The 17,744-nt window shown below is 41.3% G+C and overlaps 1 long non-coding RNA gene across 2 annotated transcripts in view; it reads right to left on the bottom strand.

Annotated features, from left to right (window-relative positions):
* Nucleotides 1-17,744, bottom strand: part of LOC109547963 (uncharacterized) — a 171,104-nt gene that overhangs the window by 94,346 nt on the left and 59,014 nt on the right. For both annotated transcript variants that reach the window (XR_012333064.1, XR_002173973.3), the window contains 5 exons: nucleotides 16,414-16,656; nucleotides 12,703-12,790; nucleotides 11,396-11,566; nucleotides 9,768-9,852; nucleotides 7,869-7,965 (listed from right to left, as the gene is read on the bottom strand). This is a non-coding gene — a long non-coding RNA (uncharacterized lncRNA). The remainder of the gene's footprint in view (nucleotides 1-7,868; nucleotides 7,966-9,767; nucleotides 9,853-11,395; nucleotides 11,567-12,702; nucleotides 12,791-16,413; nucleotides 16,657-17,744) is intronic.

Genomic DNA, 17,744 nt, shown 5'->3' with positions numbered 1-17,744 from the left:
CAAATTGGAAAGAACAACAGGCAGCTAGCAATAATCGTGTTCCTTTTCCAAGGAAGGAACTGTGTCTGCCTGTTCTCTGTACATGATTTGAGGCTTATACCCATATTAATGATGATACCTCTTCCATCAATATCTTGGATTATTATCAGTGTCTGGGAGAAATTTTATTGGCTGCTGCAGTTCACTGAGAATTAATCGATATGACACGCTTACTCTACATGAACTTGGAAAAAAGTCTATCGAGTGAGTGATTTAATTCACTTTATGTTAATTATAAATTATGCCAGGAAACACTATTAAGGGTAGACTTGTTTCCAGCTCTTGGACTGTACATGTGAGCAGTTTGTACTTCCGACATTCTGGATACCTTGACTTTGACTGGCTGGCTAACACCTTAGGAAAGGCATTAATTTGGCATTCCCACCAATATCTGCGACGTGGCGTGTTCTTAAACAAATTAGGCCAGAAGGAGGCAGCAACACAGCCCACTTATCTTTATTTGTAATTTAAGCAACAGGATGAGAGACAACCTCCAAATTGGATAATTAAAAATATTTACCCACACTCTGTATGTTTTAAATAATCTCCTGAGTGTTTCATAAAACTGGAAAGGAAGGGGGTGGGGTGACTGGCTGACAAACCAAATGGAAAATGAAAGATGACTTTGGAAAGAGAATGTAAAGAGTTACTGGCCGCATCCTAGAGAACTCTTTATTTTCATTTCCTGTTCGATGCTGCTGATGAGTAGATTCCTCGCAATTCTCCCTCTCGGTGAGCACGCACTAGTACTTTTATTAAAAGAAGTCCACCAGAATGCGGGTAGTTGTTATGCAAGAGCAGTAACTCATATAATGGGGGATGGCATTTCTTTCCACTTGTGCTGCTCCGCTGGTTCTAATAGCAACCTGGAGCTCAATTTCCTCCTCAAGAACAAGGCATTTCATGTGGAATGTCAATTATTAAAATGCAGTGTCCCGTGTCTTACTTCTCACTAGATGAATTCATTTGCAAAATTTGCTAATTTATGCAAATGATCCTTAACCTGTAACTGCCTGGAATCTATTTTACCGTTTCTGGCTTTTGGCAGCTTGGAGCCTAGGTGCAGGAAGGAAATCCATTAATGCAGAATTTGTCAATTATGTCATCATTATATTGGTGATTGAGTTGTTACTGACCCCCCCCCCCCAAAAAAAAACCCACCATCACCAATAACAACAGATAAAAATGTGCTATTAAGTGGAAGCCAGCTGACAGCTGGAGCTGAGAAATCTAGAGATTAAATGAAAGATAAACTAGGATGAGAGGATCTGGTACCTGCATGTCTTGACACCCTGAGTAATGTTAGAAGCGAATCATCTCCTTTTTGGGAGAAACTAACTGGTTAATAACCCAAGGAGGGCCTATCAGCTACTGACTAAGACAGATACAGATAGTAGCCAGGTAAGAAATTTCTTCCTGAGAGTAAAAACTGAACTGGCCTGGGTTTTAGTAAATACAAAGCACAATTTTTAATTTTGGGCCATGGTTACATGTAAGACAAGGCAGCAAAAAAGGGATGTTTGTCAAGAAGGGGATCGCTGCATATGTGTGTGTGTGCACGGGTCTGCGTATGTGTACGCATTCAGATCTGGGGGTACAAGTGGACCTGCCTGATGTTTCTGTGTCTGAATGTGTGTTCCCACAGGTACTGCATACATCAGATCTTGAGGCGTTACTCCGGATGAGTTGGAGTTTGTATGTTCGTACATCAGTGGTACCATGTTTTAATCAACTGTTCTGAAAAGAGATGCTGCAGTTCTGCCCCCACTGGCCCTGATGGTTACACAGTCTCTTTTTATAAATAGTGTTGAAAAAGAGCTTTCGGGCTTCCCTGGTGGCGCAGTGGTTGAGAGTCCGCCTGCCGATGCAGGGGACACGGGTTCGTGCCCCGGTCTGGGAGGATCCCACATGCCGCGGAGCGGCTGGGCCCGTGAACCATGGCTGCTGAGCCTGCGTGTCCGGAGCCTGTGCTCCGCAACGGGAGAGGCCACAACAGTGAGAGGCCCACGTACCACAAAAAAAAAAAAAAAAAAAAAAAAAAAAAAAAGAGCTTTCTGCAAACCTCAGAGTTGCTTTTCCTTTTTTTGAGGTCATGGAAAGGATTCAGATTCCCGGCCTGGCTTCTGAATCCACAGGAAATGGGATACATCACATCGTTTTTATTGTGTTCTTCATTCTGGTAAGTTTCCAAAGGCCACTTCATTCAGCAGTTGAGCAAGCTGGATTGGATAAGCCAGGGAGACTTGACCAGGGAAGCAGACGGTCGCAGTGTTTGTGTGTGTGCGTGTGTGTGTGGAATAAGCATAGGTGAGCTCTAGTCTGGACACCCTCCCTGGGCGACTGATGCAGAATCTACCCATCAGGCAGTGCCTCCACCCCAGATTCCTTCATAGCAGAGACCACTTTCCACTGTCATCCATGATTTCTTTTGCTTGACCTTTGACTTATCTGAATCCATGCTACACGTACATGGCCACAAACTGTCCTTGTAACCTGCTCTTCCGACTGCTGGGTTGTATTTTCCTCTTTCAAGTGTACCAATAGTTGCAAAGTGGATGGGGGCATTTGCTGTGGATATCGGAATGGATTCTTTCAACTCCACAAGGGATTTCAATTAAAGAGATAAAAGAGAATCTGCCCTTGGTAAAATGGACAATTACCACTTCAAGGAACCTGTCCAAACTCTAGAAGAATAATATGAGAGGACACATTTAATCACTCACTTTGCTCCTGTTTCTTTCAGAATCATGTCTCTTTAAATCTACTGAGGGAGATATTCCTTCTGGCCCACAGGATGCCAAAATGACTTGATGATTTATTTATGCAACACTTGGCAGCCCATAGTCCAGTTTGTGGCTGAAGCTGAATTTTATGAGCCTTCCCCTAGTGAGTATATTTTAACATTGTATTAAAAATATATCTTTTGAAAACCTCAGTCATGTTTGGCTCAGCCTCGGGCCCTGAGAAAGACAGTGACAGAAGTGAGGAATTAATATTGCTAAGGACTTAGCTAGTGAAATTTTTATTGTAGGAGATTAGAAAAGTGTAAAGTTTTTATTTGGGGAAGGGAAAAATGGTATTGAGATGTAAATGCTTTAGTGATATCGACTGTGACCTTTTCTATTTATAGCAATTCATCTGGTCAGTAAACAATTTATTGGGCTTCTACTATGTTCCAGGAAGTATTCTAGGCCTAGAGGACTGTGGCGAAAAAGACAAGCACTGCCTCATCTCTTCTGGAACAGACATATCAGAGAAAGGAGATGGATAATAAACAGGTAAATAAATACTATAGGTGAACAGAATGGTTTCAAATCACAATAACAGTAAGTCCCATATAATAAAGAGGAACTTTGAGCTGAGACTTGGCCTGGGGTGCAGAGAATTTCTATATTCACCCAAGAAGATATCTTCTGTAATGTCAAATCAGAAAAGTAGAAGATCTGACAAAATAATTTCCTGAACAGTTTTGCTTCTTCAAAATCTAGCTCAAGGGCTTCCCTGGTGGTGCAGCCGTTGAGAATCTGCCTGCTAATGCAGGGGACACGGGTTCGAGCCCTGGTCTGGGAGGATCCCGCATGCCGCGGAGTGACTGGGCCCGTGAGCCACAACTACTGAGCCTGCGCATCTGGAGCCTGTGCTCCGCAACAAGAGAGGCCGCGATAGTAAGAGGTCCGCGCACCGTGATGAAGAGTGGGCCCCGTTTGCCACAACTAGAGAAAGCCCTCGCACAGAAACGAAGACCCAACACAGCAAAAATAAATAAATTAATTAATAAACTCCTACCCCCAACATTTTCTTTAAAAAACAACAACAACAATCTAGCTCAAAATAAAAATATATTGTCAAACTCAAATGAAAGGGTTTAGACCTTGAAGAAACCAAGATGGTCAGGCAGCTACTTCTAGAAGTAGCTTTGTAGTTTAGCATCATGGATTTAAGTTCAAAGATGTAGTTTGGCTCTTATTGCTGACACAGTGGAGACAGATTTCACTTCACTTAAATTACTACTGAAAAGTGAAGGTCAAAGGAAAGCCTGGGATTGTGTCTAAGTCTAGGCCAGAAGATATCAGGGGTCTTGTTATTTTTAAAAACCATAGCCAAGAACAATCACTAAAGCTGAGACTCAGATGTGAGCAATTATAATCTAGACCTTTGCTTCTTAGGAATCGCTGGCCAAGGAATGAAAAATCAGTAAACTCACTGAAATCATATTAGTATCTCTTTTTAGTAAAGAAAGATCTTTTCTCAGAACAAAATTTCAAGGGATTCATCACTCATAAAGGAATAGATATAATTATTACCATGTAACATCAATTGTCAAAAGCATTTTAATTAATTTATTGGGTACTAATAATGTATAAGGATACTGCATAGAACATGCAATTAGATGCTTTTCTGCCTATTAAATGTCTAATCATAATTTAACAGATAGACACAGTTCGACATTCTTAAGCTGAAGTGAATATTTCTTTTTTTGTAGTTCGCGGGCCTCTCACTGCTGTGACCTCTCCCGTTGCAGAGCACAGGCTCCGGACGAGCAGGCTCAGCGGCCATGGCTCATGGGCCCAGCCGCTCCGGGACATGTGGGATCCTCCCGGACCGGGGCATGAACCCGTGTCCCCTGCATCAGCAGGTGGACTCTCAACCACTGTGCCACCAGGGAAGCCCTATCTTTAAAGAAAAAACATCGTTATTGTAACTTCTCCACAATGTAGTCTTCAATGCCTGTGCCAGTCCATGAGAAACTTATGTGTGTGTCACTGTATGTTTCACTGAAGGTACTCAAGCATACACTTGAGTTAGGATTACAGTAATTTTGTTGTCCAAAGTATCAAGGGAGAGAAGGTTTGATCTAATAGGCGTCCCTCCTGAACTGTCATGTACACAACTACGTGCTATAATGAGCTGTTAGGGAAACCTTGGGTATGGTCAGGCTCCATATTCTTGAGAATGTGGAAGGATTCTCCTGCTCTATTCCAGTCAGGGCTCATGATGCTTCTTGAGGTGACAATAACAGATAAATTCTGGACTCCACTCAGGCCATAACTCACAACCCGAAGCAAACTTGGATAGTCTGGTTCATCTACTTTCCAGGGGAGTTCCTCAATTGGTTAAATGTCTGGATCGCCTGGGATTTTATAAAAAATGTTCTCACAGAGAGCCAAAACCCTTTGGTTCTTTCTCTACCTCTTGGTACTCTATTGAATCAATCTCACCCCTCTTCTACATGATGGCTGGCTTCTTTGGTTATTCTAGAAAATTCTAAGTCAAAGCCCTAGGGACGCTAACACTCTTAAGCAAGGGATACCATAGTACTGATGGAAAGGTATAGCTTCAGAGTCAGCTAGAACTGAATTTGAATATCACACTTTCTTTGTGAACTTGGGCAGATATACACTACTCCTTGAGCCTGAGTTTCCTTATTTGTAAAATGGAAATGATCATAACTACTTTACAGGACGTTGTGAGGATTAAATGAGCAAACAGCCCAAAACTAAGCATCTAGTAGTTGCTCAAAACTGCAAGCCCCCTTACCTTTTGACTCTCAAGTACCTTGCCTTATAAATATCCCTCCATCTCATACATCATTTCACGTCACAGGTATTCAAAGTGGATTTTATGCCTCAGTTTCATCGGGCTGCATATTTCATCTGAAATTTCTAAGTACTTCACTGGTATAGTGAAGTCCTCTAACATCTAGAGTCGTTGTGTAAATGGAAAAGGGTAGAACAGTATTAATTTCCTTCTAATACGGTTTAAGTTTAACTCACCTTATATTGCATATAGCATAATGGGGAATGGGGCCACCATGTATTATCCTCCAAGGCGATATTAAATTCCATTTTGCAGTTAGGACTTAGGATCTTTGTCATAGTAAAGTCACACTTCAAAAAGTAAAAAATGTGGACCGACATTTGCTGAGTTATGTTCTCAGTACCATGGGAACCAATCAAGTTGATTTAATTAATTCATTAATTTCCCATCGAGGGCAGCCTTGTCACTTTCACAGGGCAGGGATTTGGGCCCTTTTAATTAATGTGACTTCTTAGACGCAAGATTCTGGATAGAATCTGTGAGTCCTTTGGCACAGCCTATTTTCCTCACAGTTATCTAGACAGGATCAGTGTTGTTACTTCAAGAGTTATACAATGGAATGGGGGGAGTTATAGGTAATTCCTTCTTCTGAACTAGCTTGAAATAAAAATTAAATGGGCCTTGAGCGTTTGTGAATTGCAGTGTTTCATTGGGGCCATGGAACACTAAGTGAGGCTCAGAAAAAGGGTGTTAATTCAGGCCTAATCATTTAATTCCACTCTGTTATGTGCCGTATTTATTGCCCTCCTGGATCTGTTTTCTATGGCCTGATAAAGAGACAGTGATTCTCTGAAGCTCAGTCAGGGACCATTTTATTTATATCGTTAGTTAGTCCAATAAAAGCACTGGCTTCAGATTCCTGCTGTTACTTTCTGTTTTGTAGCCCTGTCGTTAACTATGAAAATGCTGATGGGGTTTTCATCTTTTGGGCTGGAGTCGCTTTGCAGTTGAATGAGGGACTTGTAAGGACAGGGGATGGTGAGGACCATATTGATAGTAGAAAAGTCCAGTTTGGTGTAACCAGATAGATATGCAAATTGACTGGGAGTCAACTCAGGTTTTAGCAGCAAACGTGAACTTGCCTTTGTTAAATGTGTTGGTGTGAACATTTGATCGACATTTTTTAGCGTGAACTTAGACCTGTCTAGGCTGTGATTCTGTTTGTGAACCAGACAGGTTAAAAATTTTTTTTAATCAAAAACTTGCTGCGATTCTCTCCAAAGTGAAAATAGTTCTAATTTCACACAAAAGGAAATGGAATGTAGCTCTATCTAAAGTTGTTTGCATATATCAAGCAAAGGAGAAGTGATGAAAAACAGACAAAAAATGCAATAGATCACACTTCAGATCCTCTTCTCTAAAAATAGTTTTAACTGTGCAGTTCAAGTGATTAATTGATTGTTTTCCTAACAGTCTGTAAAGTGCTGTAAAGAGGCCCAGAATGAGGAAATGATGGTGGAAACAGATTTATAGAGGTCACTTGAATTAACGATATGGCAATCAGATGATAACACAGGTGCATTAATGTAACATACTGTGTAATTACCAGTGTTTCCAATGGAGTTAATGTGTAGTTATGCATGTAATAATAGACATTATATAGTAGATACACAATTAGCTCGTGTCATTGGTGTGTAGTGCACAGATGACGCAAATCATTATTGTTGTTTCAACGCTAAAAGTGAGAACATTTCGAGGACCAAGGGGCCTCTCGATCAGACAGATCATCTTAAGTTTCTCTAAAGCATACATTCAGCAAGGAAATGTGAAAAGTATTAACAGTCAACAGTTTCTGTACCTATGCTGATATTTAGATGTTTGGAGCAGTTAGCACTGAAGAAAGGTGTATTTGAGGAATGTGGTTGAAATAACATGAGCAGATGTGCTTGTAAGTGTAAATATAAATAACCAAAATTTATTATATTCTCATTGAAAGATAAGAAATAAATATTCGGGCTTCCCTGGTGGCGCAGTGGTTGAGTCCGCCTGCCGATGCAGGGGACACGGGTTCATTCCCTGGTCCGGGAAGATCCCATATGCCGCGGAGCGGCTGGGCCTGTGATCCATGGCGCTGAGCCTGCACGTGTGTCCGGAGCCTGTGCTCCACAACAAGAGAGGCCACAACAGTGAGAGGCAAAAAAAAAAAAGAAAGAAATATTCCTTCATTTTGCCAACAAGGATTTGTTTACCATTTTCTATGGGAGAAAGACAGCTAAAGATTTAGGTCGTACCTCTAAGCACCGGGTGGAACCTGATGATTCCAGAAATCCTCCCAGTTCCAATATGGTAGAAGGAGGTGGCAGAAATTTCCACAACCCAGAAAGCCATCTGAGGGGGATACAATGAACAATCTGTCAAATTCTCTTCAATACAGAGAGATATACCCTTGAATTATGGAACATCTTTTTTAGAGTATTTGCCAAGTCCTCATTGGCTCCATCCTACTACCATGTTCTTTAGCACTGCATGGATGGGGTGGGGGAGACAGGAGGGCTGTGCTGTGTACAAGGACATCTGACATGGTAACAGCACTTAGTGCTTTAGAATTTATGAATCACTTTCTTATGAATGATCACATTTGATGTTCAAAACAAACTTGTGGAGCAGGTAGGCGAGGTATCTCCATTTTACAGATGTGGTAACTGAGTCTCACAGAGCTCATACGGCTGGCCCAAGGTCCGCTGTGGAGAAGATGGGAGAGTCAGGTCTTCTCATCCTTAATCCAGTACAATTCCACTGAATCAAGATTGAGAGGAGCTGTGTAAAAGGATAATAAATGGCCCCAGTCATGTCCCTGCCCATTCTAAAACTTTTCAACTTCTGTGGTAAATGTTAAATTGTGGATTTTAGAGAGGAAAGGAGCTTAGATAATCAAAAAAAGATTTCAAAGAAGATGTGGGGAGTGCATGGGAGGGGGTCTGGAGAGAATGGTAGAGACGTTGGAGGCTGATGGAATGGAAGATGCTGGGTGGAGGGTGCAGCATCCTGGGGGTCAGAGGATGTGGCAGCCACAGAGGGTTTGCAAAAGGAAGCAATAGGAAATGTGTACTGAACAGTAGGCAGTACCCAAATGACAGAGTCCTTGAATGCAAGCTTGAGAGTTTGTTTGGAAGAATGTGAGGAACCACTGAAAGTTTTGAGTAGGAGAATGATGTCATAAAAATGACCTTTATGGGGATTAGCCCAGTGGTACTCAAGAATAAGTAGCTATAGTTGGCAAAGTCACAGCTATGAGACCACAGCAATTGTCCAAACATGAGAGAGAAACTAATACTGCTCAAGAGGGTATACAATCACAAGGATTTAATAATTCTCTGGTGAATTAGAAAAACAATTTTCAAGTGTTCTAAAGTATTTAAATAAATCAGTCACAGCTGCTCCCCATTCTCGAGAAATAACTCCAAATTAAGCTCCGCTTTCAGAAGACATGAAAAGCAAAATTAGGCAATCATCTAAAATCCGGGACAATACCCTATACTTAATAAGTGCTCAATAAATTTTTCTTATAATTTTGATGAAAATAGTATCTAATTCAATCAAGAAAAATCATATATCTCTAGATGGCCAGCTTTTTAAGATATCGATACTTTTGTTAAAATATGACTTATAAAGCTGCTTTAACTTTTCTATGTATTTTAAATGTACAGATGTAGAGAAAATGAATACTAAATTTGGAGGCAAATAGAGAACATTTTTTTCTTTATGAGCTGAGTGACACTGAATAGGATAGTAGTAGAAAAAAATAAATTTAACGTTTTGAATTGAATCTAGAATCTATTTTTTTTCAAAATTTTTTTTGATGTGGACCATTTTTAAAGTCTTTATTGAATTTGTTACACTATTGCTTCTGTTTTCTGTTTTGGTTTTTGGACCCTGAGGCATGTGGGATCTTAGCTCCCCGACCAGGGATCGAACCCGCACCTGCTTCATTGGAAGGCGAAGTCTTAACCACTGGACTGCCAGGGAAGTCCCTAGAATCTGTATTACAGAGAATTCCATAAAACTTTGGTATTTGCTAAGGGACAATTTCAATTAATTGAACTACATGGCCTTAAGATCAGTAAATTCTATTATTCCTAGAAAGCCTTGGGCTAAATTATGGACTAAGATAAATTAGCTTTTGGAGATACCTGATTCTTCCGTATAAATTGTCACACTGGCTGGATACTCTTGATGAGCAGGTTCTGTAACATCTCTGGGTCTCTGTTTTCTCATCTGGGAAATGGGGATGATAATAGTAGTGGCAGTACTTTCACAGATAAACTATACAAATGTTAGCCACTTTTCTGAATCTTTCCCTGATCCCTTCTGTGTGCTCCCTGCGCCCTGTCACGCCCTGTGCCCTCATGATGTCTTCTGGGCAACACTTCATTCTCCCCTCACCCATAGGAAAGGTTACTTGTCCTGAGTTCCAGCTCATCCTACTCAGTACCCTGATTTTGGTTACTTGATAATCTGCTGCAGGCCAAGATGTTAATGAATGTGAATGTATCTATTTACCAGCCATTCCTGACACCTTGTTTGCATTTTGTCAGGGCTTAAAAGCCTTAAGCCAAACAATGAAAATAGTATTAATTTTAGTTTCTTCAATTGGCTAATGAGGAAGATTCTGGAGGGGAGAGATGGAAGGAGGGCCTAAATCTGGCTACACGTAAGGCAGACTCTGGGGAGAGCCTGGCTTCGGGGCGGTCCTTTAGTGGCTCCATAATCAACACCCAATATTGTGGCTGTTTCAGCCATAAGCCTATTTCCCCTCCAGGTCGGTCCCGTGCACCAGGAAGAGTTTTCTAGTTAATAAATTGTGCTGCCATCCCTTTCACCTTTAGAAAACATGAGGGATGCCCTTGTTGAGTTCAGCATCTACGCTTCCTGTAGGTTTTACGGCAAGGGGCTGCGTCCCGGTGTCCCATGTTCCAGCTACAGTAAGGGCCCAGTGGGTCTTCCTCCTGCGTTTACAAAAAGGGGCCTTGAACCCACAGCCATGCTCCCAGTTGCTGGAGAAATGTGGCCCTGCATCCCTGAAAGACAGGCTCTTTCCACTCAAACCAATTGTGGCACTTGCTTCCCTCAGCCCTGGAGCCTACCTACAGCTGTGTTTACTGAAGTGCGACTGTAATTTGCTACAGCATGCCAGTGTATTAATAGACAATTATTTATTGCAAATCTGGACCATTTATACTGTTTACTGGCTGACACAATGCAAAATTTTGATCCAAATGTTAATGTGTCCATGACATTGCATAATTCTGTTCCATGCCATGGTTTTTTCTCTTCTAAATGAATCGAATTTGCAGTACAAGGAAATGGCATTTTTAATGGATGAGTGATTTACAGCCTCAAACTTATAAGGCTATTATTTGTGTAACTAAGGGAGAGTTGACTAATTGCAATAACACAGCAAATTAGACAAATTTAGGATTGTACTGGGAATAAATTCATGGGGAGAAAATGAAAATAACTCACAAAGTTCTTAAAGGGTAACTGAATAAATCTCACTTTAGCTGTACAGGGCGATTGTATTTTGGGGGGAGATCAGGCACCTTTGAGGCCAAACAGACTTATAAATATTCAATTGAGTAGAACATAGATAAAAATTACCTCTTCATAAAGAACCATATGTGTAGGAGACAGCACTTCCAATTCTCCAAATGTTTACTGAAATTGCCTACACAAATGTTTTCAGCAGTTGGGTGAAAACAAAGAGCTTTATAGTTATGTGTTATTTTCATGAAAAAGACACGAATTTTAGCATATTTACCTTCTATTTGTTGAGCATGCAACACAATGCCAAGGAAGAATGATTTCCTAATGGAGACCTTCATGATTTTTCAGAATAAAACTTGTGCATCAGCAAAAATAATATTTCTTTCTTTCCGAGGTATTCCACTTAGGTTGTTTATATTGATTCCTGTTATTCTGTTGCCTCTGCCTACAGAGAGATTGTTAAGATAAAAAGTGCCTCAATGCAGCTCTAATTAAATCTCTGAGCACTAAACTCTGATGCCTAAACACAAGGATATTCAAAATGAAGATTCCTTCAGTATTTTAGTCCAGGTGGCTCCCACAGATTAATGAAGAGAGAAAACAGATGTGGGGGGCTCTAAGAATAACGATAAAATATGTGTGTCCTTCCAAATTACATGCAAAATGGCCTTCTCTTCTCCAGAAGGCAAGATCCTCCCTCTCCCCTGTTAAAAACCATCCCCAGAATGGCCAGGACAAAGGACAAGTGCTTTAGCGTGGGGCACTTGGTCCCTTGAACCTCTACACCACCCCTCCTGCTGGTCCCCCTCTGCCCCTGCCTTCCCTTCCCACAGCAGCCCCCTCACCCTACATGTGAACAGTAAGCTCCAGATGACTTGGAATTCTTGGAACAGGCCATCCACAGCTTATCTCTGACTGGCGGGGCCTTTGTACATCCCTGTTTGTTCCCTCTGCTTGTGATGTCCTCCCTACTCTGCCTGGCTCTTACGCTCCAGGAGTGGGTTCAGATGACATCTCTGGGAAACCTCTGCTGAGCCCTCCAGCTAGACGTCTGCCCCTGCTTCCCCTATTAGAGCACATCCACACCCAGGTGAGAGCCTTGCTTCTTTAACCACCTTCTCCACTGGGCTGGAAGCTCCTGGAGGGCATGGCTTGTCCTCTTTACTGGACTTGGCCACAGAGTACACACGCAGTAAATATATGAGGAATAAATGAAATACCTATTGAATATCTACTTTGCCTCAGGCACTTAACACGGCCTGTGAAGGATGTAACAAATGGTCTGCACGTGCTCCCCTCTCCCAAATAGAGTAGCTTATAATTAAGTAAGGGTGATATAAGAAGATCAGAAACAACAAAGCAGAATTTGATAAGGACCACAGTAAAGGCAAAACTTGCTATAGGGTTTCAGAATAGTGAGATTCATTCTTTAAAAATCATTATGTGACTATTAAAAATCCTCCTCCTCCATCCCATCTATTCAGTCAGTCACTAAAGATTGATGTTATTTGTATGAGTTGATTGATTCTACCCTCTCTTCATGGCTACTAACACCACCGGGTTTACACCATCATAGCTCACCTGTACCACGGCAACAGCTCTACTGGTCTCTTGCTCCCAGCTTTCTCTTCTTCAAATCCAACCTCCACACAGCACTGGAGAAGGGGGTCTATTTAAAACAAAAATCAGCAATCAGCTGCTTGTAGTTCCTACACACATAACACTCTGTGTGTCTCCTGTGTCTGCAATGCCATTCTGACCCACCACATTTTCTTTCCCACTCCTCCTTTAAAACCCAGTTCAGGTTGTTTAATGGGTACAGAGTTTCTGTTTGTCATGATGAGAAAGTTCTGGAAATAGATAGTGATGATGGTTGTACAACATTGTGAAGTATTTGATGCCACTGAATTGCATACTCAAAACTGGTTAAAATGGTAAATTTTATGTTATGTATCTTATACCACAATAAAAAAAGAGGATAGTGACTATTAAAAATAAAAAATCATTATCTTCTCTTTGTTTCTCTCTCATGTTCTCTGAAATCAAGCAGACCAGGAATTAAATCCTCATTCAACAACTTATTAACAATGTGATGCTAGATGGTTTACTTTACCTGAGCCTCAATTTCCTCATCTGCAAAATGAAGACAATATTATTTACATTACAGGGTGCTGTGACGATTAAGAGAGGGCTAGTGCCCAGAGAAGGCTCAGCAAATGGTGCTGGGAATATTTCAAGAGGATGTGCTACTTGTTTGCTCAGGCCTGCTCTACTGTACTTCAGGCTTTATTATTCAGCATCTCATATTTTACCTGTTGGGGTAGGAGCCTTATCTGCTTATTGGCATAGAGCCCATAGCTCATCTTCAAATTTGGACACAATATACTCAGCTCCTTTCAAAACTGATTGTAAATTAATACTTGGAAGGGCTGCCCTACTACCAATAGGCTTTCATTTGGGATTTTTGAAATTTTAACGACTCAGGAACAGAAATCATAGCTTACACTCTGCAGGTAGTCAAAGACTTTTTGTTGAATTTGATGGGAGAACTTAAAAATCTGAATTATTTGTTCAGCACCTATTTACTAAGTTCTTGGATAGACCTTCTTGCTGTATCCATCTTTCCTTCCACAGACTTTTATCTAGAATGGAGAAATGTCAGGGGGAAATGGAAAGCAGTTAGCAACTGCAGCAAGGTAGACAACAGTGATGTAATGACCGGTTGAAATTGAATCAGACTTTAATATTAATTGTAGTGACCGTGTCAGATTGAAGGACCAAACACCACTGCTGTAATTTACATGGTAAAGGAAGCCAAGACTACTGGCCACCATATTAATAGTAGACCCAGGGCTATACAGTGATCAAGAATTTGGGTTGAAAAATTAGACAGGCCTACAGAGCTGTGTGACTGTACAAATTACCTAATCTTTTTAAACCCCAGATTCTTCAGCCATTTCATAGGGATTGTAAAACCTACTTTGGGAGATTACTTTGTGACTTAATTGAGACAATGCACATAAAACACTTAACACAGTAAGAACTCAATGCATGGATATTTTTATTACCATTTTGAAGATAAGTCATGGAATCTGTGGCATTTTGAAATACATTAAGTTAAGGATGCCTGTTTGATAGAGAAGATTTTTACATTACTCTTACTCAACTGAATGCCCAGCCTATAATTGTTAGACAGTGCAACCTTGCCTTCCTCCAGACTGCCAGAGAAGGAGGCAGGTGTTAAACACACGTGGAAGAAAAAAGATCAATAGACCCCAAGGTCCTAAATAAATCAATGCAAATAGAAATTTTGCATTACTTGTTGAATATACTCAGCTACCACCTTCAGTACATGTGACATTGCTTAGTCTTGCTTTCTTTGCCATCATGCAAGATTAGAATGTGGAAATATTAAAGAAATTAAAAAGGAAAGAAACATTTTTTAAGCTTTATCTCAGAGAAGCCTGGAGAGCAGTTTGGCTCAGGCCTCTGCATTCAGGAAGAGCCTTCAGTTAGTCTTTGAACGTCTTTTCTAATCTGTAACCACCCACAAAGACACACTGACAGAGTTAAAGAAAACACATGTCAGACAAAATTCAACCTGGGTCCCCATGTTGGATCACAAGGCTTGCAACAACTATTAAGGAATATTATTTACATGTTATTTAAATACGTTTAGAACAACAGTTATCTTGTCTGAAATATTTTGTGGTAAAGGCATGAAATCTGTTTATTAATTGAAAATATACGCCACAAGCTTTGTAATCCTGTTTAGATGTTTCTTCACTTCGTAATACTTAGAACCTCTGAAAACAGAAGTAGCCTGGGCCACTACCTTGACATGGAAGGGGTCACGCCCTTCCTAATGCACGCATCTGATTAATGCCTGATTCTGATCAACAGGGGGAAACTACCCCTTTCCCTATTAAATGTATCTGTTTTACTTTCACATCGCATCCAAGAAGAGAAGCCATAAACAGGAATATATTGGTTAAGAGCCAGTTTTTAATTGTGTCCAATGGAAGAATTCCTTGGGAGTTGCGTAGGGCTGTTCATCACTGATGAATATCAAGAGGAATTCAGATTTTATATTATTTGTTCTAAACCAGAACATTTTACTTATTGTTCATAATACACATTGAAAGCAGACACCAAAATGGCTCATTTGGAGCCTTTCTGTGCTCACCCGCTAATGCACATTAACGCCAGTACACATTCCGTATTACAGATCCATAAAATGCATTTGCATAATATTGAAATTATAATCCCAAATGTGTAGTAAAAACCTTTATGAAAAATTGTTACTGCTCAGCTACTATACAGTGGCTAATTTTTAATCTTCAGCCTCTCAGCTGCAAGTAAAGATGGGGTATACTTTAAATAAAACCCTCAAGAGTAGGAGCCTGGAACTGAGGTCTCCTTTTTTTTTTTTTGCGGTACGCGGGCCTCTCACTGTTGTGGCCTCTCCCGTTGCGGAGCACAGGCTCCAGACGCGCAGGCTCAGTGGCCATGGCTCACGGGCCCAGCCGCTCCATGGCATGTGGGATCCTCCCGGACCGGGGCACGAACCCGTGTCCCCTGCATCGGCAGGCGGACTCTCAACCACTGCGCCACCAGGGAAGCCCTCCTTTCTTTTAAGTACGATATTTTTAGGCGGAGAAATATTATCTCTACCACGTTAAACAGTTGCCTGCACAGTGATTCTGGTCTTTTGTGGACTGGTGTCTTGACTTTTTAGATTTGGTTGAGAAGTATCGCTAACTTACCAGCCTAGTGTCCGCAATGGGATGAGGGTCTCTCTCGTGACCCCACTAGAGGGTCTCTGCCTCATCCATGTAGGAACCAGCTGGGAAAGAGTCAGAGTGGCTGAGGTGGCAAGTATTTTGGCAGAGAACCCACTGGCCATGGTCTTTTGATCCAGTCTCTGTGCTCAGCACTGTGGCAGACTCTTGATTAGATTATAACAAAGAGCCCTCGTATTAATTCAGTAAGGTAGATATATATCCCTTATGATGAAACAGCCTAGAATGGTTGCACACTTTCATCTCTCATCTCTCAGAGGTAGGCCCATACCTGCTAACTACCATATTCCAACTGATGCACTGAATTGTAGTGTTAAGTACAGATGCTTGATTCTTCCTTCAAGTGATTCCACAACTGTGTTTTCAAATAATTTTCAGAGAGTTCTAGCTGAGACTTTCCAGAATTAATGTTGCTGAGTTACATTTCTACCGGGCTTTATTGACACAGACCTTAATAAAGGGAACCCCAATGGTTGGGCTGAACACTCACCTTGTGCCTAGTGGGGCCTGGTCAGAGTGTTTCCTCTATGGAAGTGGTCATCCCTTGGCCATTGGCCCCTCTAGGCTTTTCCCATGGTCCTAGCAGAAGTTTAGCCCTCTGTGCAACCTCAGGAAGCTCTACTCAATTCACGTTTATATGGCAACCAAATTGTGAAGCAAGGACATGTTCTCTAGTGTCCTCTCACCAGGCTCTGCCACTTTCTTCCTCTTTTCTCTCTTCTGAAATTTAAAGCTGCAGGAAGGAGAAGAGAAAACAGAGTCAAACAGGCCTGTCCTCACTGGATGCCACCTTATACTAGGGGCTTCCTGACAAAGATGGAGGGAGAACAGAAATGACACAGAATAAATCTCCTACTTTATTTGGGGGATTTTAGCTTGGAAAAAAGGTTTTCTTATTTCCCTAGTCATTTATTTTGGTTTATTTAATTTAGTAAGTATACAGTGCAAATCCAAAAGGTATAATAGTTCAAAAGTTATTTTTTATACTGTGAAAAGTCTCTTTTCTACTTCTTAAAACCAACAGGAGCATTTTATACATGATATTCTAATCTTTTCATTTATTAGTATCTTTGAGATCCTTTTTACAGGGACGTATAGAGCTGCCTCTTTCTTTTAACACATATGTGCCTTAACTCATTTAATCAGTCGTCTTTTTTTTTTTTTTTTTTTTGCAGTACGCGGGCCTCTCACTGTGTGGCCTCTCCCGTTGCAGAGCACAGGCTCCAGACGCGCAGGCTCAGTGGCCATGGCTCACGGGCCCAGCCACTCCGCGGCATGTGGGATCCTCCCGGACCGGGGCACGAACCCGTGTCCCCTGCATCGGCAGGTGGACTCTCAACCACTGCGCCACCAGGGAAGCCCTAATCAGTCTTCTTTGGATGGAAATTTAAGTTGTTCCCCATTATTTGCTATTACAAACACTGCTGCAGTAAATCACTAATTTTTAGGTCCTTTTGAAACATGTGACTAGATCTGTAAGATAAAGTCCTGGAAATGTAATTGTAGGAACAGAGAGATATACACTTTAATTTTGGTGGATTTTGAAAAACTATCCACCATGGAGACTGCACCAATTTACAGTCCCCCCTTCCCCAACCCACCAACACCACATGAGAATTCCTTAGCTTAACCTTTTCTATCAGGAGGGTCTAGTAAGCGATGACTAGGACCTGACGGAAGATGGCTTCAGAGGAAGGCTGTATAGAGGCCTGGCTTGGTGGATGGCAGCTGGACTTTAGGCTGTTCCTAGGCATGTGACAAAATGAGAAAGACTGGGAAACTCTTGATAAGCCCATTCTATTCATTTCAAACTAGTCTGAA

This window comes from Tursiops truncatus, chromosome 7, assembly GCF_011762595.2.
Source record: "Tursiops truncatus isolate mTurTru1 chromosome 7, mTurTru1.mat.Y, whole genome shotgun sequence".
Lineage (NCBI taxonomy): Eukaryota > Metazoa > Chordata > Mammalia > Artiodactyla > Delphinidae > Tursiops > Tursiops truncatus.
The sequence above is the reverse complement of the archived record's forward strand: the minus strand, read 5'-3'. Positions and strand labels throughout refer to the sequence as shown.